This window comes from Cherax quadricarinatus, chromosome 9 (genome assembly GCF_038502225.1).
Source record: "Cherax quadricarinatus isolate ZL_2023a chromosome 9, ASM3850222v1, whole genome shotgun sequence".
Lineage (NCBI taxonomy): Eukaryota > Metazoa > Arthropoda > Malacostraca > Decapoda > Parastacidae > Cherax > Cherax quadricarinatus.
The window spans coordinates 38,878,368-38,904,477 of NC_091300.1; the positions used below are offsets into that span (position 1 = coordinate 38,878,368).

Below are 26,110 nucleotides of genomic sequence, written 5' to 3' on the forward strand. Positions count from 1 at the left end.
TCAAGGTACAAGGTCTGCCACTGCTGCTTCATGTTGTTTGCCACTGCTGCTTCATGTTGTTTGCCACTGCTGCTTCATGATGTCTGCCACTGCTGCTTCATATTGTCTGCCACTGCTGCTTCATGATGTCTGCCACTGCTGCTTCATGATGTCTGCCACTGCTACCTCATGATGTCTGCCACTGCTATTTCATGTTGTCTGCCACTGCTACCTCATGATGTCTGCCACTGCTGCTTCACGTTGTCTGCCACTGCTGCTTCATGATGTCTGCCACTGCTACCTCATGATGTCTGCCACTGCTACCTCATGATGTCTGCCACTGCTGTTTCATGTTGTCTGCCACTGCTACCTTATGATGTCTGCCACTGCTGCTTCATGATGTCTGCCACTGCTACCTCATGATGTCTGCCACTGCTACCTCATGATGTCTGCCACTGCTACCTCATGTTGTCTGCAACTGTTGCTTCATGATGTCTGCTCCCACTTGTGCTAGCCTGTTGAAGAGCTTTCCAATATGTGAAGGTTGAGGGAGAGTGCCAATCGGACAGGTACTGGATGGTGCCGTCATTTGCTTACTCCTGAACATCGCCAAAGAATCGAACATTTCCGCTACTTTGAGCTTAACCCTTTCAGGGTCTGTGCCGTAGATCTACGGCTTTACGTTGAGGGTCCAAACTGCAGATCTACGCCAAAATTCTAGCGCCATCAAATTCAGCACAAGAAGGCTGGTAGGCCTACATCTGAAAGAATGGGTCTGGGTGGTCAGTGTGTGCACTAAAGAAAAAATCTGGACACCTGCATGGCATTGTGGGAATGCCGCCAAAGTAGCTTTGTCCATCATGCCTGGCGGCAAGGAAGCTCTCACTCCCCACTCACTCTCCTGGTAAATTCTGACTCTCCGCTTCACAACTTACAGCTCTAAGACTGATGGAAGGGGATCTGAAGAGGAATTCTATGGTTTTGAAAAAATACCTCCTGGAAAAGAAATTGCCACTCAATTGCCTCCTGTTACTGGACAATGCTCCTGCACAACCTCCAGACTTGCAAGACCAGTTTAGGGACTTCAGTTTCATAACAGTGAAGTTCTTGCCTCCTAACACCACTCCTCTCCTCCAGCCCATGGACCAGCAGGTCATTTCTAACTTCAAAAAACTCTACACAAAAGCAGTGTTTCAAAAGTGCTTTGAAGTGACCTCGGACACTCAGCTGACCCTAAGACAGTTTTGGAGGAATCACTTCACTATCCTCCATTGCATAAGCCTTATAGGTAAGGCTTGGGAGAGAGTGACTTCCAGGGCTTTAAACTCTGCTTGGAGAAAACTGTGGCCAGATTGTGTCCAAGAGAGGGATTTTGAAGGGCTTGGGGCTGACCCTGCCAACGCTGTGGACTCTATTGTGGCACTGGGGAAGTCCCTGGGGTTGGAGGTGAGTGGCAAGGATATGGAAGAGTTAGTGGAGGACCACAGGGAAGAGCTTACCACTGGAGAGCTGCAAGAGCTTCAACTTGAACAGCAACAGATTGCAGCTGAGGAACTTGCTTCAAAGGAGGAGGAAGAGAGAGTGAAGGAGATGCCTTCCTCAGAAATTAAAGAGGTGTGTGCAATGTGGACTAGGGTGCAAGCTTCAGAAAAGAAACACCACCCTGACAAAACTGAAACAAGCCATATCTGCAACATGTTTAGTGACAAAACCACCCCACTTCAGGGAAATCTTAAAGAGACACCAGAAACAGAGCACTCTGGACAGTTATTTTGTGAGACAGGGGTCCAGTGACTCTCAAGCTGGTCCTAGTGGCAATAAAAGACAGAGAAGGAAAGTAACCCCAGAGAAGGCTTTGCTACCTAAAGTCTTTATGGAGGGGGATTGCCCCTTCCAAACACTAACTCCTCCCTCTTTCCTCCTCCCTATCTTCCAGAAGCCAGCATTAGCCTTCAATAAAGGTACGTAAAACTTACATAATTGTTAAAAAAAATTATTTTTTTGAATATTTTTGTTTGGAACGGATTAATTTTATTTCCATTAATTCTTATGAGAAAATTCGGTTATCGGCCATTTCGGTCATCGGCCGACCTTCTGGAACGGATTACAGCCGATAACCGGGGGTCCACTGTATAGACATTTTGCTTAATTCATCTAAATACACCCCACAGTAGAATAAATTAACATTAATATGAGATGTGGTAGCCAGGTAACTTGTAGGACTTGTGGTAGCCAGGCAACTTGTAGGACTTGTGGTAGCCAGGCAACTTGTAGGACTTGTGGTAGCCAGGTAACTTGTTGGACTTGTGATAGCCAGGCAACTTGTAGGACTTGTGGTAGCCAGGCAACTTGTAGGACTTGTGGTAACCAGGCAACTTGTAGGACTTGTGGTAGCCAGGCAACTTGTAGGACTTGTGGTAGCCAGGCAACTTGTAGGACTTGTGGTAGCCAGGCAACTTGTAGGACTTGTGGTAGCCAGGCAACTTGTTGTCCAACATCAGAGAAAATGTGTCACTATAATATTACTGGGGGTAACAAGAAAATTATTCCTTTCGTATGCCTTCACTCAGGGTGTCATTTCTTCTAAAAATGGTGTTACATGAGAATGGGAGTGTTTATTTATTCTACTGTATCAACGTGGAGACAACTTGTACACAATGTAAAGTGACAAAAACCTGATGCATTCGTCTGGTTTGTTTACATTATGTGTGGGTGGGGTGGGATGGGGAGGGCTGCCCTTCCTGGCTACCCATACATCCCAACCTGACTTCATACAAATAAAACTCACCTCTTACCCTACATTAAGACTACAAATACTATTTGAAGGTAATTAATGAGTGTACTATATATGAATTTTATCGCTCTAGGAAGCCTAATGTCGTAGTAGGTGGGAGTGGCCAGGCAGGATGACGTACCTCCCACATGACTTTCTACAAGTAAATACTTTTCACCTCTCACCCTACATTAAGATCATTAAGACTAGAAATATTTTAAGGTAAGTAATATGTGTACTGTATATTCATTTTATCGCTCTAGAGAGCTTTAAGCATCGTAGTATAGTATGTGTGGGTGGGGTGGCCAGGAGGGCTACCACACCTGACTTCTAACAGTAAATACTACTCACCTTTTCCCCTACATTAAGACTACAAATATTTTGAGGTAAATAATGAGTGTACTGTGTGTGTATTTTACTTTTTAATGCCTAGTTCTATTGCTAACTTAATATATGTTAGTGTAAACCTGTTATCTGGCATTTACATGCTTTTATAAATGGAAAAAATGGAGTTCTGCTTTCCGGCGAAGTCTGCTTTCCAGCAGTAGCCTGGAACCTAACCTGCCAAATAAGTGGGGCCCTTCTGTATAAAGCATTTATAGGTCCCAGGAATGTTTTGGATACACAGGAGTATATAATAATAATAATAATAATAATAATAATAATAATAATAATAATAATAATAATTAACAACAACAACAACAAGAACAACAACAACCCTTGAAGCATGATGTAAGACGAGTGTCAGTGACAAGCTCTGCAGGGTGCAGTGATAAGTGGTGACATATGATGAGCCCAAGCAAGTGTGCAGTGATAAGATGAGATAAGGGGTGACATTTGATGAGCACCAGTGAGGGTGCGGTGCAGTGATGAGATAAGGGGCGACATTTGATGAATGTCAGCATCTCTGTCTCTCTGTCTGCTTCTCTCTCTTTCTGTCTCTCTGCTTGTCTCTCTCTGTCTCTCAAAGAGAGCCACCGTGAACCAACAGGTATTCTTGCGCATTATATCTACAAGCACAGTATAGCACTTTGGATTTTTTGGGTTATCCTAGGTAATTTACACTATGTATAATTGTATTTATGTGTACCTGTGAGACAGAGATAGAGACAGAGATAGAGACAGACAGAGGCAGCCAGCCAGGAAGCCTGCCTGCCGAACACTTGTTACACGTTGCAGAATTGTTTCTCTTTACTTAGAGCACAGGTTAAAAAACATTCTGAAAGGGTGTTGCACAAATGTTGCACATGGGTTATTATCGAGGGTTTTGATATTTCCTCGACCACTTGTGGCCACATTCGCCTCAAAGCCACAAAATTTGGGGTTAACATCACTTTCTTCTTAAAAGGGGTGTTAATATGACATGACATCATTCAATCCTTGGAGTTTGCAGTGCTGTTTTTTCTAGCTGGTGCTCAATTTAACTGGCGCTCCCACAAGGTACTAAGTGGTCCCAGATTTTTTTAATAGTGTGCACACCGAGTGTTAAGACCCATTCTATGCTGACCAGGCATCTCAGGCCAATCATTATTTAGCATGGTAGTTACGTTCCTGAAAATGTCGTGTTAGGTAAAATCGTGCTAAATGAACTGAAGAACTCATGGGAAAAAATAGGGTTACGTTCCTGGGAGCCCCAAAAAAGCCAAACAACTTTTTTTTAGACCAACAGATCTTAAAAAAATAAAAGTGAACATGTAATTGTAGTTCATTGTCGTGATATATTACTGCTTAAAACTACAAATGCAATAGAAATAATGATATTTCTTACCTTAAATTGTGGGTAATGGTGTTTGTGGATGATTGAGGAGAAAGTGGACATGGATGGTGTAGCCCTACTGGGCTGAGGTGGATGGTTGTTGGTTGTTGACAGAAGTGGATGGTAGACGTTCTAGTACTGAAGTCGATGGTTGTATTGGAGTGTGCATAAATTCTATAATGGTTCTCTGGGCTGTTTTACCCTGCAATACATTATACAGCTGACGGTAAGGCATCATCAGCTGGTCTAGACCCCATTTCAAAGCACTGCTTCTAGATTTGTCAGGGTCCTCTTCAGTGAAAAAGTCTGCAACATCACCAATAATATGAAACTGCTCACATAACTGCTATAACTGTTTTTCTCCAGGTTCTTCTTCATCTTCTTCTGTTATGTCCCTCCCTTGTATCTGTGCGGAGCTCTGCTAACATTTCCTCTGGACTCCTGCCTTCATCATCATCTTCTAAGAGCTCAATCACATCGTCTTCATTCATATCTTCAAAACCATCACCTGGTAATCTCCTTGCCAGCTGAACAATTTCTTAAACCTGACTCTCAAGCAAGGGAAAACCAGAGAGAGAAATAACTACAGAAGGCCATAACTTTCCCCAGCCTGCATTTATGTTGATTGGGGCACTTCATTCCATGCACCTCTAGCATAGCTGATAGCATCTGCAATGTTAAATTTATTCCAGAAGGATGGTACTGCCAAGTTGGAGTCAGAGTCCATTGATACAACTAGTTTTTTCATAACTTTTTTTGTGTAGTTACACTTGAATGACTTAACTCCCCGATCCAGAGGTTGTATTAAAGATGTATTTGGAGGTAAAAATACAACTTCTACATATGGGGTCACATCCAGCAAAGCTTGTGAATGAGTACAGGAATTATCAAGAATAAATAGAGCCTTGAATGCAAGGTTCTTGCTGTGCAGGTAAACCTTGACTTCAGGAATAAAGTGATGCTTAAACCAGTCAATAAATATTTCCTCTGTCATCCATGCTGAGTGGTTTGTCCTCCAAATTACTGGTAAGGTGTTTTTATCTACTCCTTTCAAAGCACAAGGATTCTTAGAGTGGTAAATAACCATGGGCTTACACTTGAAATCACCTGATGCATTACCACAAAGGAGCAAGGTGAAGCAGTCCTTTGCTGCCTTTAAGCCCAGTGCACTCTTCTCTTGTTAAATGATACAAGTTCGTGTTGGCATTTTTTCCAAAAAACACTTGTCTCGTCAGCATTAAACACTTGATGTGGCTCATAGCCACCCTCAGAAATAATTTCCTGCAATTCAGCAGGAAAATTACTTGCTGCTGTATGATCAGCTGAAGCACTTTCACCAGAAAACTTAATATTATGTAACTTATTATGCAACTTAAAGGTGTGGAACCAGCCTGTGCTAAACACACTTTTTCAGGCTTTCCTTCCTTATCACACAACTATAAGGCCTTTTCCCTAATTAAGAGGAAATTAAGTGGTGCACCTTTCTTTGTCTTTTGTTCAATCCACTCAAGCAACAGGTTCTCTGTTTTATTTACTTGTTGGGACCTACGTATCATTCTTTCCATGATATGACATCTTGGGTTATTCATTACACAAGCTCGTATATTCGCCTCGTTCTTTTTAGTTGTATGAACTGACACTTCAATAAAGCCACAGGCCCTCCACCACACGTGATCCACTCTTAAGCTCGTCTAATATCTCAATTTTCTTCGCAATTCCTACATTTGAATGCTTAAACCTTTTCTTGTCACTTTCAGCAACACTTGTATGCTTACTGGGTGCCATTATTGCTTGGCAGATTTAACAAATGACAATGAAATTAAGAAAATATGTATGTATATAAACACAGCTAGGTTCCCGAGTACCTCCGTCCTGCATGCGTATGAACCAAACTGGAGGCTGGGAGCATGGTGGGGGTGGGCATGGGTGGCAGGGGGGATGGCAGTAGGCCTCCCCCATTGACTGAATGGTATAACCCACCGCGGGCGACCGTGGGCGGCCGCGCGTTCAAAATTGTTTCCACTCCCACGAATCGTGTTAAATTGATCATATGACGTGTTACATAAAAATGTCGCAATTCTTCAATCGTGCTATACTCAAATTGTGCCAAATAAACTCGTGCTAAATAACAGTCTACTGTATATACCTTTGGACCGTTTATGGGTTAATATACCCCTACCTCACCTATGGTATTTGTGCCTGGGGATCAACCACAGCCAACCACCTTCAACCTTTAATAACTAAACAAAATGCTGCTGTGCAGATGATTACCAGCTCCTGTGCTAGACAGCACACCCCACCACTTTCCAAAATCCTGAACTTGCTAAATATACGAGACATACACTCGTATTATTGTTCCTACTGCATATACAGAACACTAAACTCCAATATAAACCCTTCACTTAAACTACTCCTTGGTAGCTACAACAGAACACACAGAAACAATACAAGGCATAAGGCACTCTTCGACATCCCTCGTGTCAGTCTCACACTGCAAAAATGCATTGCACATAAAGGGCCTGAAGATCTGGAATTCACTACCTGAACCGGTAAAGATCCCCTGACTACTTAAAAATTTAGGACTTTGCTTAAAAATCATCTCATCTTTCAATACTAACCAACGTAATTAATCTTCTAAAGAGTGACCAAAACCGAATTTGGCAATATCCAAATTCAAATTCATTTTCCCCACAATAAATAATATAAATCCAATTAATCTGTTCCAGACACCCAAAAGCATTAAAAAAAAAATAATTTTTTTACATGAAATATACATTTACCTCACAGAAAACAATGAGACATGAAGAATAAACAATAACAACATGACACTTATCTTTACTGAAGACTTGCTGGTGTATGGAAGATAGGAGAGGGAGAAGATGGAGGAGTTACTATTGTTTGGAAGGGGAATCCCCTTCCATAAAGACTTCAGGTACCAAGTCTTTTTCTGGGGTTACTTCCCTTCTTTGTTTTTTAATGCTACTAGGACCAGCTTGAGAGTCACTGGGCCCTTGTCCCTCAAAAAATTGTTCCAGAGAGCTCTGTTTCTGGCATTTCTTTAAAATTTCCCTAAAATGGGGCACAACATTATCATTGTACATGTTGCCAACACGGCCTGCTACAGCTTTGTCAGGGTGATGTTCATCCATAAATGTTTGCACCTCACTCCACTTTGCACAAATGTCCTTAATCTTGAAGAAACCACCTTCTTCCATCTCTCTTCCTCCTCCTCTGAAGCAATTTCCTGAGCTGTGGTCTGTTGATGCTGCAGATGAAGGGCAGGAAGGTAGGAAAGGAATGCAGGAAGGTAGGAAGGAAGGCAAGAAGGTAGGTGGGAAACGAATGCAGGAAGGAAGGAATGATGACACACGACCATTTACCTAGGATAACTACATAACACAACTGCCTGCTAATACTTTGAAGAAAACTGCTCAGACAAAGTGTTTTGTCTTTGCACATAAAAAAAAAAAAAAGTCCACAAAAATGCACACACACTGGTTTTATGTGTGAGTGTAAATCACAATTGTGTATGAAAACATGTTTCAAAGAGTTCCACAAGCTGCAGAACTTCTAGGAATATGTTCGGTGACTGTACGTTGGTATATATATTATAGAACAATAGTAATAAACAATTTTTTGTATTATTTGTTTTTGTAAACAATATATTGATAATTATGTTTGTGTGCTTATTGTGTTGTATACAACGAGTGTATATATGTACATTGCACCTTACTTTGGTCTCACAGGCCACATAGGTTATGTGAAAAAATAAAATAGTGAAAAAAACAACAAACCTTCAAATACAAGTAAACCAAAGTTTACTGGTGAGCGGCTGTTGCCATACGCGGCTCATTTTCTGCAAACTTCACGCTTCTATATCTCGGTAAGTACTGATGGCAAAAAATTTTTTTTTTGGACTAAAGCAATCAGAAAAATAATCTTGACATTTTAATAAGAAATTTTTTTTTTAATATTTTGCGACATAGAATGACAGTTTCAGAGAGGGACCTGCGACAGTCAAAGGGTTAAAGGAACGGCAACAGAGGTCCAGTAACTCTCAAGCTGGTCCTAGTGGCATTAACCCCTTCAGGGTCCAAGGCCAAAATCTGAAGTGGTGCTCCAGTGTCCAAGAAATTTTGGGAAAAAAAAAAAAAAAAAAAAAAAAAAAAAAAAAAAAAAAAAAAAAAAAAAAAAAAAAAAAAAAAAAAAAAAAAAATTCTTACAGAATTAAAGAGTATATTTTTGTGAAGGTAATAAGACAAAAAAAAAAAATTCTGATCAGTACTTACCGAGATACAGCGGCGGGAAGTTGACCCAAAATGACCAGGTGGCGGCAACATCAGTGACTTCAGCAAAATCCCATTTTTTTATTTTACGTTTTTTATACTTTTTTCTTTTCTTTTCTATTTTTTTCTTTTTCTAATAACATTTGTGGCCTGTGAGACCAGTATAATGTATATTGTATAAGTGTACACTCATTGTATTCAACACAATAACTGCTGCAGCGGCAGCAGCGACCTCCAAGCTCCGTACTTTTCTCCAACTATCAGAGCTACCAATGCTCCTATGATGACCTAGTTACAAGCAAAACTGCACTACCCAACGTAGCACCCAGAATGACCAAAGATTACCAACAGTGAAGCCTACAAATCGAAAATAATAGAGATCAAAGGAAGACTGCCCACAAACCGAAAGCAACACCCCGCTGCCAGCCAAACAACGTAACCCTAAGCTTTGTATAACTACAACTTCTTCTTAACTACAACAATTCCTGTAGTATTATGAGGCGCAATCTAAGAGGAAACAGCACCAAGGCCAGCAAGAAAACACCGAAAAATCAACTATTCAACAAGTGTAGCCAGGAGGACGCCGGCCCAGCAACCACCCCACTCACCACCACTCAAGGCGACACCACAACAATAACAACAAACATGACTGCCACCAGCCTATCCTCCCCTCTCTTCCCCGGATTCAACCTACCAAGTAGTCTCTCAGGTATGACCAACGATCCAGATACCCTAAAGACATGCATCTCCACCTTAGTTATTGAAAATATGAATCTTCGAGAGACGCTAACAAAACAAGACACCAGGATGACACAATTTGAGAACAAAATCCTCAGTCTTGAACAAAAGTTATCAACACCAGGAATGACTAACTGTGACAAGACCATCCAAACAGTCATAGATAGCCATACCCAACAAATAATATCTCTTAATACAAAGGTTGAAGAAGCAGTAAAAGAATGGAAGAACAACTTAGATAACCAGTTCAGTGACTACTTTGCTCTCCAAGAAGATAAAATTGAACAAGATAAACTATCGGACGCAGTAATAGTTAACAGTCCACTTTTTCCCAGTGATATGAACCAAACAAACAGTAAAGAAAATACTCTGCAGATCATAAAGGACCAAACAAGTGTTATTCTACCAGATAATAATAAACTTACTTACTTACTTAGTCAGAAATAAAAGAAGCCAGGTTACTAGGATCCCATGGTAGAAAAAGTGTTATGCTTAGATTCCACTCACATGACAGGAAAAAAGACTTAATTATTGCATCTATTAAAGTAAAGAAAGAGGTATACATAAACGAGTCTCTTACCAAAAAACGTCAGAACCTCCTGTATAGAGTCAGAAAACTTAAGCGGGAGAATAATGACACAATACACCAATGCTTCAAACGGGATGGGAAAATTCTAGTTAGGAAAACAAATGTAGGTCAACTGTACACAATCACGAACGAGAATGATCTATCACGATTTCTCAGGGATACTAATCTTACAGAGAATAACTAAACAATGTCCAACCTAAAAGCCTACGTAATGTAGTGTATGTTTTGCTCCATTATTGTTCAAATTTCATTGTACAATCTCTTAGTAATTAAATAATCAACTACCTCATTTTGTGATTTTACTAGTAAGCATAAGTCACCTTATGTAATTTTCTTATTTACTATTGTTTGCTTAAACATTAGCTGAATTGATACTTTCTCTGTCCATATTACTACCTCATATTTTTTTAAATACTATCAATTGATATTACTTACTAAATTAATAATTACCATTTTTACTATAATTTCAATTTACTCTTAACATTTTTGACATTTAATAACCATTACTTATCTAATTACCTTTACCTGTTTTAATACCACATTTACTATCTTAGAGTACTCTTAATTACCTTGTACTGCCAAATAACCTCAAGTATAACTACCAGTGCAACATTGAATGAAATAAACATTACTTTTTCACTTTTTTTGTAATCATTATTACTTACTAAAATTTTATTCAACACCATATTTACTACCAGTCAATTTTACTTTTGTACATTAAACATTATTTTATACTTCCCATAACATTTTGTTGCCAAATTTTCAAGTTTGTATATTCAACTCCAACCTTTATATTATCCTTTGTAACTGTGTACCTGTCTACCATCTTACTATCATATTATAACCAAGACATTACCATTGTTATTTTTTACTATTATTCTTTTGGTACTTTAATTGTGAATTTTATTTTGTCAATTTAAATCTAGTTATACTCTTGATCTTGTCAACAACCTATACCAGACTCTAGTGCAATTGCAAGTACCATTTCAATTTGTATTTTTATAAGTTTATATTATAAGTCCCATTCTAAGATTGTTTTCATATCTTAGTGACTATATTGTGTGTGCAATTAGTGTATATTTCAATTATATTATTGTTCAAGGCTCTTAACTATCTTTTGCTAACTAGTACCAACTACCTCATATATTTTCTTTTTTTCTACATTTTTTATTCTTTTGCTACCTTAACTTGTATATTTTATCTTGTCAATTTAATTCTAGTTATACTCTAATTCTTGTAAACAACTTATATAACACCTTAGTGCAATTACAACTGAGAGTCTTGTGCCTTTTTTATATCATTAGATTAAACTCAGTTGTACTATAGCTCATTCTAGCTCAATACATAGTCAGTACCAAAGTCGTTATATTAGACCATAGTGTAATTACTAGTGAGAGCCTGGTGCTATTTTTAATTTGTATTTTTATATTATTAGATTGAACCTAGTTGTACTATAGCTCATTCTAGCTCAATACATAGACTATACCAAAGTCATTACATTAGACCTTAGTGCAATTACAAGTGAGAGTCTTGTGCTATTTTTAATTTGTATTTTTATATTATTAGTTTATACCTAGTTGTACTTTAGCTCATTCCAGCACAACACATAGACAACACCAACTTCATTATGTGTATTAGTGACTATACTCTACATGACCAAAATGCTATAGCTATATACTTGTCCAAACTTCCCACCACTACAGATATCATTACTAAAACTCAACACACAACTCAGGATATAAATAACCATAATTTAAACCTAGAAGATGATTGATCACGTTGACCCTGATCTAAACCTACATAATCTGACACACAATCAAAACCTATTGGAAAGTAACTGCCTTTACTACACAGCATCACAAGCCAGCACTATCCTAAACAAATGATAAAAGTCTATCAGTACTTAACTACAACATCAGGTCCTTAAGCAAACACTATGATGACCTCCTGGCACTCCTTGAATCACTAAAGACACCCTTCTCCTGCATTATTCTTACTGAGACCTGGCTTAAACAGGACACAATAGATATCTACCCTCTACCAGGATACACAGTAATCCACAACTGCAGACCATACCAAGTTGGGGGTGGTATTGCAATCTATTACTTTAACCAATTATCTTGTACGTGTTAGCACCAATTGCTTTAGTGATGAATATGGAGAATACATTTTTGCTAATTTTACTGTAAAAAACCTTAAGACGCCTTTAACAATCGGTGCCATTTACCGGATACCCCACACAAACATCCCAAACTTCAGTGAGAAATTAAAGGCACTAATAACAAACAGACAAATGAATAAGCACCACCTTCTCTTAGCTGGAGACTTCAACATCAACCTTGGCCCACTAGATGATCAGCCTGTAACTGATTTCATCAACAATATGAACAACACACTTCTCATACCAACAATAACTAAATCAACCAGGCTCACTGAAACAAGTGCAACTATAATAGACCACATATGGACCAATATACTAGCCCCCCTTAAATCAGGGATAATCACAGATAGCACTACAGACCACTACCCTACCTTCCTCTTGACAAACATTAGTAAACCACCACTTGAATACAACAAAGTCTCATTTAGACTATGATGAGGCCTCAATAAGGAAGTTCACAGCTGACCTAGAGACTGTTGACTGGCCTACAGAATTCTCCAAGGCCAATGGTATTGATGACTGGACAGACATTTTTCTGAACAAACTACTTAGACTATACAACAAACATTGTCCTATAAAAACGAAACAGATCACAAACAAACGGCTTGGTTGCCCATGGCTAACCAGCACCATTCTGAAATCCAGTGATAAGAAACACCAATATGAAAAGCAATATAGACAGGGCTTAATACACAAAGATATTCTTAAACACTATTCATCAGTCCTCACCAGATTAGGATTAAACGAAGAACTGAACCCTGGATGAATACCGAGAAATTAGATAATATGAAATTCAGAGACCAGCTGCTAAAAAGATTTAAAGCAAACAGACAGGATATTGCAGCACTAAATGAATTCCAAAGGGTGAGGAACAGAGTACAGAGACTTATAAAAGGGGCAAAGGCAAAGCACTACTGCTCAAAAATTGAAGAGTATAAGCATAACCCCAGAAAGCTCTGGCAACAACTAAAACAGTTGGGGTATAGCCATAAGCCAGTAGATAGGTCTAACATAGTACTCACTATCGATAATGAGGTATGCCACGAAACATCTAAGGTGGCAAATTGCTTTAATTCCTACTACACATCTGTTGCATCAACACTAGTAAGTAAACTACCAGCTGCATCAAATACCTTTAACACAGACTCTGATAAGTTTCAAACATACTATACCAATAAAGGTGTAACCCCAAACAGTTGTCAACTAGTAAGTGTATCTCATGACTTTATTCAAAAAGAACTAAGCAGGTTAAACCCAACTAAGAGCACAGGCCCTGATAACATCCCGTCTAAGTTCCTAAAAGATGGTGCTTCTGAACTGTCAATCCCTATTGCTCACATAATAAATCTATCAATCACCACTAATACCGTACCGGAGGGGTTCAAGGAGGCCAGAGTTACTCCTATCTTCAAGAAAAATAGTAGGTCTGATGTAAGCAACTATAGGCCTGTTAGTATACTCAGTATAATATCTAAAATTCTAGAGAGGGCGGTGTATTCTCAAGTAGTTAAGTACCTTAATGACAACAACATTCTCCATAGCTATCAATCGGGCTTTAGAAGATCCTACTCAACCGACACCTCCCTTATTAATCTGATGGATTACCTGAGAACTGAAATGTCAAAGGGGAACCTCATAGGTATGGTAACCTTAGACTTGCAAAAGGCCTTTGATACTGTCAACCACAATATATTATGTAATAAACTTCAAGCTATCGGTATAGGTTCTGTAGACTGGTTTAAGTCCTACCTTAGCAACAGGAGACAAATAGTCAAAATCAACAAAACAGAATCAGAACCCCTGCCGATAACATGTGGAGTTCCCCAAGGTAGTATTCTGGGTCCCTTATTATTCTTAGGTTATGTCAATGATATGCCTATCAGTGTCAAGTGCAAACTCCTACTGTATGCAGATGACAGTGCTCTGTTAGTGTCAGGTAATTGCTAATGTTTTAACACTGGAACTGGAGTCCTGCAGCAAATGGTTAGTAGACAACAAACTATCATTACACCTAGGGAAAACTGAAGCCATTCTCTTTGGCACGAAACATAAACTGAGAAGGGTAAATAATTTTAATGTTCAATGTAATGGGGAGCCCATCACTTTGGTTTCATCAGTAAAATATTTGGGAATCCCCTTTGACCCATGCATGTCAGGAGAATTGATAGGGAACAGTGTAGTAAAGAAAGCGAATGCCAGACTGAAGTTCCTGTATAGACAACCATAGTGTCTACCTACTGAGGCTCGCAGGACCCTATGTCTAGCCCTTATACAATGCCATATGGATTACGCATGCTCTTCTTGGTACTCTGCCTTGACAAAAAAACTGAAAGATAGACTGCAAATCACCCAGAACAAAATCGTAAGATTCATCCTGGGGCTGGGACCAAGAGAACATGTAGGCCAGGATGAATTGCAGCAGTTGGATATGCTGAATGTTGAAGACAGAGTAAAACAACTGGAGCTAAATCATGTTTATAAAATTGCTCACAAACAATGTCCAGAATATCTTGCTGTCAATTTTGTCAAGGTTGGGAACCAAAGCAATCATAGTACTAGGGGGTGAGAGCACAACTTTGTAGTACCCACAGTCAGTGGCCAGGCTTCAAACACCTTTTATTGTACAGCAATAAAGGAATGGAACAGACTGCCCACACATGTCAAAGCCAGTCATAGCATGAACCAGTTCAAGAAGAGTGCCAAAAGGTGTCTGATGAATGTAGCTACAGAAAGGGAGGGGAATGATTTTCTATTTTTTAGCTAACATACGTGTAAATTTTACCATATTCCTAGTAATGACCCTCGTATTGTAGATAGTCTTAATGACCTTGGTGTAGTAGATAGTCTTTTTAGTATGATAAAAAGATGTTATCTCCATTGTAGAATAAGAAAATATTATAACCTTTATATTATAATAATAAGGTAAAAGGACCCCAATGGAAATAAGTCACTCTGTCTGACTTTTTTGGGTTATCCTAGGTTCTTTACACATATGCTGCTATGTATGATAATTCTATGTAACTGTATTTGTGTATACCTGAATAAACTTACTTACTTACTTACTTACCAAAGTAATAAAGAAAGCCAAACAACTATACTACTCCAGTAGATTCACTGACACAAGAGGAGATATAAAAAAGACCTGGAAAACACTCTCTCAGATTCTAGGGACCCACAAACTGAAAAAAAAACAAGAATATTGTCCTAACTAAACCTAATGAAACACCACTGCAACCCACTGACACAGCTAACAAGATAAACGACTTCTTCTCAACCATAGGTTCTAATCTCGCCAATAAAATCCCACATACCAATGCCCATGCCGGGGACTACCTAGATGGGAATTTCCCAAATTCCTTCTATCTTGCTCCAACTGAGCCCTCGGAAGTCACCGAGATTATAAAGTCACTTAAAAATAACTCAGGGAATCTGTCTCATGTCCCACCATTATTGTACAAGAGAGTGGCCCATGTCCTCTCGCATATTATCTCATTACTTTTTAACAAGTCACTAGAAACTAGCACCTTCCCGAAATTACTCAAGACGGCAAGGGTTACACCAATACATAAAGGTGGTGACCCTACAGATTTAAACAACTATAGGCCAATATCAAACTTACCATTGCTATTCAAAATCTTTGAGAAACTCGTGCACAGGAGACTGTATTCATTTATAACGTCACAAAACATACTCAACCCCTGCCAATCTGGATTCAGGAAAAATAAAAGCACTAACGATGCAATCATAAAAATGCTAGATCTGCTTTACACAGCATTGGAAAATAAGGAATATCCACTAGGAATTTTTATTGACCTAAGAAAAGCTTTTGACACAGTAGACCACGGCATCCTACTCCACAAACATGGCCATTATGGTATAAGAGGCCATGCGCTTGCATATTGCAAATCTTACCTTACTAATAGGTATCAGTATGTCACCATTAAAGACACAGCATCAACAACACAGCCACTTGATACTGGAGTTCCGCAGGGAAGTGTCCTTGGTCCCCTGCTCTTCCTCATATATATTAAAGATCTTCCAAGTGTATCTCGACACCTGAACCCCATTCTCTTTGCTGACGACACGACTTATGTCATCTCTCACCCTAATCTTGCCACCCTCAACACCATTGTTAATGAGGAGCTGATCAAAATATCGACTTGGATGACAGCCAATAAACTTATGCTTAACATTGACAAAACCTACTATATTATGTTTGGTAGCAGAGCAGGAGATGCGCAAATTAACATTAAGATCGACAACACTCTAATTGCCAGGCATAATGAGGGCAAATTCCTAGGCTTATACCTCGACAACAACCTGAACTTCAGCACCCATATCCAACACATAACCAAAAAAGTATCCAAAACTGTTGGGATCCTCTCCAAGATACAATACTACGTGCCGCAAACTGCCCTTCTCACACTATACCATTCACTTATATATCCATACCTCACCTATGCTATCTGTGCTTGGGGTTCAACTGCAGCAACACACCTAAAGCCAATAATAACCCAACAAAAAGCCGCAGTAAGAATAATCACTAAATCCCATCCCTGGCAACACCCCCCCCCCCACTCTTCATAGATCTAAACTTACTCCCTGTTCAGTACATCCACACTTACTACTGTGCAATCTACATCTACAGGACCTTAAATTCCAATATTAACCTTGACCTAAAATGCTTTCTTGATAGTTGTGACAGAACCCACAGGCATAACACCAGACACAAACATCTCTATGACATTCCCCGTGTCCGACTAAACCTTCACAAAAATTCAATGTATGTCAAAGGCCCTAAAATCTGGAACACCCTACCTGAAAATTCCAAAACTGCAGACACATTCATCACCTTCAAAACTACCATCAGAAAACATCTTATCTCCCTGATACACCCTGTCAACTAATAATACGAATACCACCTGGTGTTCACACTTACACTCACTCACCCATTTGACCATAAACAGAAATATCAATCTCAATCTCAAAATAATGAATCTTAACTAGTCATAAGTTGGCCTGTGATACTCCAATACTGAAACTATGTATAGTGCCAAAACAAAAGCATTCACATTGCTAAACTCACAACTAGTATTTAGTCACTTAGCCATAATACCAACTTACCTCATAATTTTGTAATATTTTAAACTTAAGATTTAATATAAGTCTGCCCGAAATGCCTAGCCATGCTAGGTGTTCTAGTGGTACCCTCTGTAATTATTATTTTACTACATGTAAACCACACAATAACCAAATTCTGTAAACTCAGCATTGTAATCCTTATAGAGAATAAACTTTGAATTGAATTGATGAAAATATTAGTGCGGTTATTGTGTTGAATACAACGGTACCATATAGTACCATATGGTACAATGGTGCCATAGGATGCAATGGTACCATATGGTACAATGACACCATATGGTACAATGACACCATATGGTACAATATGGTACAATGGCACATGATACAACAGTACTATATGATACAATGGTACTATATGGTACAATGGCACCATTTGGTACAATGGTACCATATGATACAACAGTACCATATGGTGCAATTGTACCTTATGGTACCACATGGTGTAATGGTACCATATGGTACCATATGATGCAATGGTACCATATGGTACATTGTACCATATTGCAACTGTACCATATGGTACAATGCAATATGATGTAATGGTACCATATGGTACATTGTACCATACAGAATACCATATTGCAATTGTACCATATGGTACAATGGCACCATGATACAATGGTACCATATGGTACAATATGGTACAATGGCACATGATACAATGGTACCATATGGTACAATGGCACCATTTGGTACAATGGCACCATTTGGTACAATGGTACTATATGATACAATGGTACCATATGGTGCAATGGTACCTTATGGTACCATATAGTGCAATGGTACCTTATGGTACCATATGGTGTAATGGTACCATATGGTACCATATGATGCAATGGTACCATATGGTACATTGTACCATACAGTACAATGATACCATATGGTTCATTGTACCATATGGTACTGTTGTATTCAACACAATAAACACTAATATTTTCATTATTTTGTTTACAATAGTTGTTTACAACAAAAATATGCAAAAATGTTATATATTAGTAATGTTCTATAAGTCTGCCCGAAATGCCTAGCCATGCTAGGCATTCTAGTGGTACACTCTGTAATTATTATTTTACTACATGTAAACCACACAATAACCAAATTCTGTAAACTCAGCATTGTAATACTTATAGAGAATAAAGTTTGAATTTGAATTTGAATACATTTACAAGTGTACATGAACTTGACGCGTTCCTTGAGGTGGATGACAAAGCACTGTCTCCGAAACTGGAGAGTCAGTAGCTAGCTTGTGTCGCTACTCAGTCTTGGCTGGTGTCTCCTGCCACCAACACCTATTGACCATATGGTACATGGTATCATATGTTACAGGGTACCATGCAGTACAGGATAACATATGATGCAGGGTACCATATGGCACAGGGTACCATATGGCACAGGGTACCATATGGTACAGAGTACCATACAGTACAGGACACCATATGGTACAGATACAGGGATAACTATGGAAATAAGTCACCCTGACTTTTTTGGGTTATCCTAGGAGTTTACGTATGCTGCTATGTATGATAATCTATGTAATTGTATTTCTGTACACCTGAATAAACTTACTCAAGTGCATGTGGCATCATAAGTAAGTTTATTTAGTTATACACAAATAAAGTCACATAGAATATCATACTTAGCAGCATATGTTTGGAGGACCTAGGATAACCCAAAAAAGTCAGACAGACTTATTTCCATTAGGGTCCCTGTACCCTGTACCATATGGTATAATGTACCATATGGTACAATGTACTACATGGTACACTGTACCATATGGTACCACTACCATATGATACCATTGTACCATATACCATTGTATGATATGGCACCATTGTACCATGATACCACTGTACCATGATACCATTGTACCATATGGCACAATGGTACCATATGATTCAAAACCAAAGAATTCGTCTTCATCTCCACTTCAGTCTTAGAACTAAGTTGTGAAGAGGAGAGTCAGAATTCGCCGGGAGAGTGAGTGGGGAGTGAGAGCTTCCTTGCCGCCAGGCACAATGAACAAAGCTACTTTGCCGGCGTTCCCACAATGCCATGCGGGCGTCCAGATTTTTTCTATGGTGTGCACACTGACCATCCAGACCCATTCTCTCAGATGTAGGCCTACCAGCCTTCTCGCTCTAAATTTGACGCCGCTAGAATTTTGGCGTAGATCTACGGTTTGGACCCTCAACGTAAAGCCATAGATCTACGGGACAGACCCTGAAAGGGTTAAAAGAAGAAGGGAAGTAACCCTGGAAAAGGGCTTGCTACCTCAAGTCCTAATGGAAGGGGATTCCCCTTCTAAACAGTAACAACTTCGACACTCTCCCCTCCTCCCATCCCATCAATCACCACCAGATCTTCATTAAAGGTAAGTGTCAATTATTCTATTGTTATTATTCTATTGTTATTGTTGTTATTGTAATTATTCTATTGCATTAAACTTAGTATTTCATGTGGTAAAATTTTTTTTTTTTTTCATACTTTTGGGTGTCTTGCACGGATTAATTTCATGTCCATTATTTCTTATGGGCAAAATTGATTTGCTTTCTGATAATTTTGGTTTACGATGAGCTCTCAGGAACGGATTAATATCATGAACCGGGGGTCCACTGTATACAGACCATAGCTGACATCAGTGCCATACTACTAAACCATACCACGGGCAGGATTGAACCCACGGGATTGAATCCCCACTGGACCAGCTAGCTGGTCCAGTGGGGGTTTTCCAATGGGGAAAAAGAAATTGGAATGACTTATGCAGCAAGTAGTGCCACCAAACAGTACCAGCAGGTTGGTGTGGCAACCCTGGAAATTTGAAATTATGCTAGCCAAAATTAGTGCTGAATAACTGATTGCCGGATTTGTGATGGCGGACTTGTACAGGATTCCATTTTACACTCACTTGGCAGGACGGTAGTACCTCCCTGGTACTGTCTACCAACCTACTACCTACAACAATATAAATATAAGTATAAATTATATCTAAATTCCTGGGTCTCTACCTATATAACTTAAAATTCAATACACACCTCCAATATTAAACAAAGTGTGAATCATCTTTCAAAGATTTTCTACTAATCCCAACCCTCACTACTGGTGCTCACACTATACTACACACTAATTTAATCATACATCACTTTTGGTGTATGTGCCTTGGGGATCTACAACAGCAAAGTATCTAAAACCAATCATAACAACAAAAAGCTGTCATACGAATGATCTTGCACACGTATAATATACACCTACTAATATGCAAACTATCGTACCTAGCATGAACGTCATTCATAAATTCTACTGTGTGCGCTACATCTAAAAGACACAGAATACAAATACTAACCTAGACTTAAAGCTCATCTCAGAGAGCTTTAACAGAATACACAAGTATAATACATGAAATACAGTACAGTACCTCTTTGATATCCAACGTGTACGACTAAATTAAAGTAGAAACTCCATGCAAATAAAAAGCCCAAAAATTATGTTACAGCCTATCTGAAGATTCTAAAAACTGTAAAATAATAATCATCTTCAAAAGCAATGTCAAAGAACCCTACCTGAACATAATTAAAATTTTGCTAAACAAGATCATCAAATGCTTTATTTTCTTACACCTTTAAATTAACAAGCTAAGAGCTGTTATGCTACCTCAGCTCTCTACAAAGTCTAACTCTATTAAAAGTAAACAGTCAAAACCCCAAAACTGTAAGCTTTCTAATGTACATGGTTTGGTAATCGAATATTTTTTATTTTACTTAAGGGCCTACAGTGAATAACTTCGATAATTTTTTAGCTTTTTCGCAGTGTTCAATTGTTTAATTTTGCACGCAAGCCTTTAAACTATAAAAAAAAAACTGATAATTAAGCTTTGGACTTCATTCAAAATGTGTTCAAGTGATTTCTTATGATTGTTTCCTTCTAGCCATTCTTTCTTATGAATATTAATATTAGCCTGATTAGCAATGTTAAGAGACATGGCCTCTTGAACACAATTCTGAAACAGATTTAACCCTTTGACTGTCACAAGCCCCTTTCTGAAACTGTCATTCTGTCACAAAATTTTTGGAAAAAAAAATTCTTTTCTTTTGAAATGATAGAGTATCTTTTCCTGATGGCAATGACACCAAAAGTACGAAATTTGGTAGAAAACTCAAGGAATTACGCTCCCACAAAGTTAGCGGTCTCGGCGACATATGGATCGGTGATTTCACCGAATTTGAGCCCTGTTTTTGGCCAATTCCATTGGTCCAGTTGACCAAACTCATAGCTATTCCTTTAGAACTCAATTTTTTCTATCAATTGAGTACAAGGAATCGCCCATTTACTGATTTGAACTACCCAATGAAGTGGTCAGAAATTGGCAATTTGGCCAATTTCACGCAAATTAAAAAAGATGCCAATTTCAAAATAAGGTCCAGAATAAACAATGCAGACATTCTTGGCACTAAAATAACATATCCTCTGTTCATTAGTCACGTCTCTAGGCCCCTCTTATATTACTATTGCTTTCTACTTTGATTTTTTATTCATACAAAAAATAGAAGATTTACTGTTATGCAGACTACTGCATTATTGCAAAAATGGTATAAATAATATCAGTGCACTAGTGAAAGAATATTAGACTCCCCAGTTGGCATGTATTGGACATGTGGTGTGATTTGCTTGCTCTTGAACATTGGAAAAATCAAACATTTCCGCTACTTTGAGCTCAATTTCAAGGTTGCTTTCATCGTGAAACTAATCAAAATCATCTCTATTTCTGTAATATGTTTTCCATTTTATCACGTGAGACCATGAAAACGAGAATACAATGATAAATACTATACGAAAATACACCTCAAATTCGGCATTTTAATCCAGAAAAACGGTCAGCATTTTTTTTTCTCATTATGCACTGCATGCTCCAGGATTTTTTTGTGGTGCACACTGACCACACAGACCCATTCTCTCACATGTGGGCCTACCAGCTTTCTCCTGGTTGATTTGAAGCCGCTAGAATTTGTGTGTATTAATATATCTGAAACACTGGTTCGTAAGACGTACCAAAACAGTCAAAGGGTTAAATTTGAAAATGAAAAAAAAATTATTATATGGGCAGAATTTAGTGGTACAGTAGTAAAGACCAAGAGGAACTTCACCCATGTGAATTTCAGGGTTCAACTGTAACACCCAGGTACTGATTTACTGCTAGGTGAATAAAGGCAACACATGTAGATCACTTGATCATACATTCTGAGAAGCCCAGGATTAAACCCACCTTATAATACAGATTCTGCAGCTTACAAGTTATACATGCTTTACATCAATTTCTGTAATATTTGTGCTTCACATTAAATCATACAAAATATTCTCTCTCCTCAAGTCATCTGCAAACCCATTATATATTCATTATTACTACTGTACTTTAATTTTTTAATGTACTTTACACTATATTATTAGCTAGCATTAACTCTATAATTTAATTCCTTTGAATTTTAAGCAAAACTCAAGACAAAAATGTAAAGGCATTATACCATATGCTAGACATTATCTCTTAGGCATATTGCTGCCTCATTGTTTTCCTATCCATCCTATCATATGCCTTTCCTAAATCCATAAATATGACAAACAGTACCTTACCTTCATGTAAGTACTGTTCACTTACATACTTCAATATAAACACTTAATCTACATATCATCTACCCATCCTAAATTTTCCATGTTTCTCAGCAATCCTACTGTCTGTCTTTCAACTTTTTCAATAACAATTCTACCATACTCAACAGGCTTATTTCCCTATAGTTCTTACATTCACTCATCATCTTTGCCGTTACTGTTGAGAATCCTTTATCCAAAATGCTTAGGACCAGAAATGTTTCGGATTTTGGATTTTGGAATATTTGTACATCACCATCTATAAAATGGGACAGCTTGGGGATGGGACCCAAGTCTAAACACAGCACTGTACCATACAAGTGCTATACCAAACAAAACATACTAAATGCTTACAAAAAGAAGATACCATACTTTACTGCATTGAAGAAGCTATTTTTTCCCACAATAAATCTAGAAAATTTACCCAGAGTCTTGGAGGCTGAAAGTTATGTTACTCATAGGCCTCAACCTAAGCCCAGTGAAGCATTTCAACACTAAACAGTAATCTAAGCTCCTGTATATGACCTAACAATGAATTGTGTAAATTACGTACTTTGTATATAATGATGAATACAAAAATAATCATAAAAATTTGTTGGTGCTTAGCAGCAGTAGGTTAAGATAAACCAGGTGATGGAGTTGGATGGACTATGGGTAGTATCAGTAGCTATCAGTAGGCTAATTCGCCTGTTTACCATCAAACCACCCACTTATAATATTTTTACTCACTTCAAATGATCATGATATTAATTAAGGAAACATTATCAGATATAAAAAGCAAAAGTAAAATTGTGGTATGTTAAAAGAGGTTCAAATAATGATACAACAGGTATACGGTAAGATACAGTAGTAATACACACAGTAGGTTTGTTTTTTTTGTGTTGGAGTATAACTGTACTCATATTAAATAAGCAAAATCAATAACTTAAAAATATAAACATGAAATATTTTTAAAATGCATGAAAAAACATCACAAATCAATATGCAGTCCTAGCCATAGACAAACATCGAGACAGTGAGTCAAAAGAAAACACGGCAAGTCAGGTCCAGTTCACCTACTGAACATGACTTACATTAGTGATAAGCAGTGGCAGCTCGTAATGCCAGTAATACCCATACTATCATACTGCATCAAACTTCTATTTTTAATCATTTTTTATCTCGTTCCAGCAAAAAAAAAAATTCACTTGTATATACACTGAAAACAACATACAACAGATTTTTCCTGTACATATTTGTCAGTTGCAAATTATTTTAGCGTAAGGTTGATGAAGTCATACATCTGGTAGTGAGCATCTAGGGGGATTGCAGCTCTGCAGCTATGGATGAGCTGCCACTGGTGATAAAAGTGTCCTGCAAATGTTCAATTGCAGCCTGAACATTGTTAATTATGAGTAGCTGACCATTTAAGTTAACTTTGCAAAAAAAAAAAAAAATTGCTGACAATTCTGGATGTAAGAATCTTTTCAGCTCAGGATTGGGATTTAGCAGATCTAGAAATAGTTGCCTGTATCCTGGCATGATTTTTAGCACTGTTACACATTTAACTCGTTTTAGGCTATGTGATCAGCAGATGCCTTATCACTACTAATTTTGAAATATTTAATGCCATGCCTTTTCTTAAATTTTTGTAACTAGCCTACTGAATATTCACAGTTACCTTCAATATTCAGTTCATCACGATAGATTTTTGCTTGTTTCACGATCAACATTCCATTAAATGGCATAAGCTCACTCCAACTCTGATGAATCCACTCTATACATGATCGAGATCTTCATTTTTCCCTCTATGCAATGTTTTCTATTTTTCATTAACTTCTGTTCATGACTTTCAGCATAGAACTTCAACAGTTTGTCCTTCTGTTTCTTTAGGTGGTAGATGGTGGTTGTTCCAACACCAAACTCCTCAGTCAGATGAAAATAAATGGTATAAAATACCGACACAATGGAAACAAACACATATGCAGTTTAATGTGATCCTTTATTGACAACATTTCGCCCACACAGTAGCCTTTTTCAAGTCACACACAGATCTACCTGGGGTGGAAGGTATGGGAGTACAGTGGACCCCCGCATAGCGACCTTAATCCGTGCAAGAGGGCTGGTTGTTATGCGAAATGTTCGGTATGCGAATGAATTTTCCCCATAAGAAATAATGGAAATCAAATTAATCCGTGCAAGACACCCAAAAGTATGAAAAAAAAATTTTTACCACATGAAATATACATTTTCCTACACACACAGAGAAGGATACATGCACAATAGTAGAGTAGTACATGCACAATATATATTGTGCATGTACTACTCTACTAAATGAAGAATAAATGACACTTACCTTTATTGAAGATGCAGCAATGACTGATGAGACACTGTGTCCTGGGAGTGCCTTTTCCTCCTGAGTACTGTAGGTCCTGTTTGGCATTTTCTTCCAGAACAGGCCTTATCACACTGTGTATGCCACTACGATTCTTAAATCTCTCAAACCAACCTTTGCTGGCTTTAAATTCACCAATATGAGCACTAGTTCCAGGCGTTTTTCCCTGTTCACCTGGGTGTTAGTCGACTGGTGTGGGTTGCATCCTGGGAGACAAGATTAAGGACCCCAATGGAAATAAGTTACAGTCTTCGATGACACTGACTTTTTTGGGTTATCCTGGGTGGCAAATCCTCTGGGGTTAATTGTTTCTTGGTATTCTCAATAAGCCACACCAACAATGGTGCTACAGCAGCAGCAGCAGCTGACGGTGGTACAGCAGCAACAGACGATGCTACAGCAGCAACAGACGATGCTACAGCAGCAGCAGACGATGCTACAGCAGCAACAGACGATGCTACAGCAGCAGCAGACGATGCTACAGCATCTTCCACAGCATCTTCCACCCCAGGTAGATCTGTGTGTGACTTGAAAAAGCCCACTGTGTGGATGAAATGTTGTCAATAAAGGATCACATTAAACTGCATATGTGTTTATGTTTCCTCAATCAGATGCTTCACACTTACACTGCTGTCAAGTTTTTCCAACAGCTTGACTTTCTGCGATATAGAAAAACAC

At 38.4% G+C, this 26,110-nt stretch overlaps 1 protein-coding gene across 1 annotated transcript in view; it reads right to left on the minus strand.

The window, feature by feature from the left end:
- The window catches only part of LOC128685932 (uncharacterized protein CG43867), a 1,104,857-nt gene that overhangs the window by 421,230 nt on the left and 657,517 nt on the right, over window positions 1-26,110 (minus strand). The gene's annotated exons all lie outside the window — the stretch shown is intronic.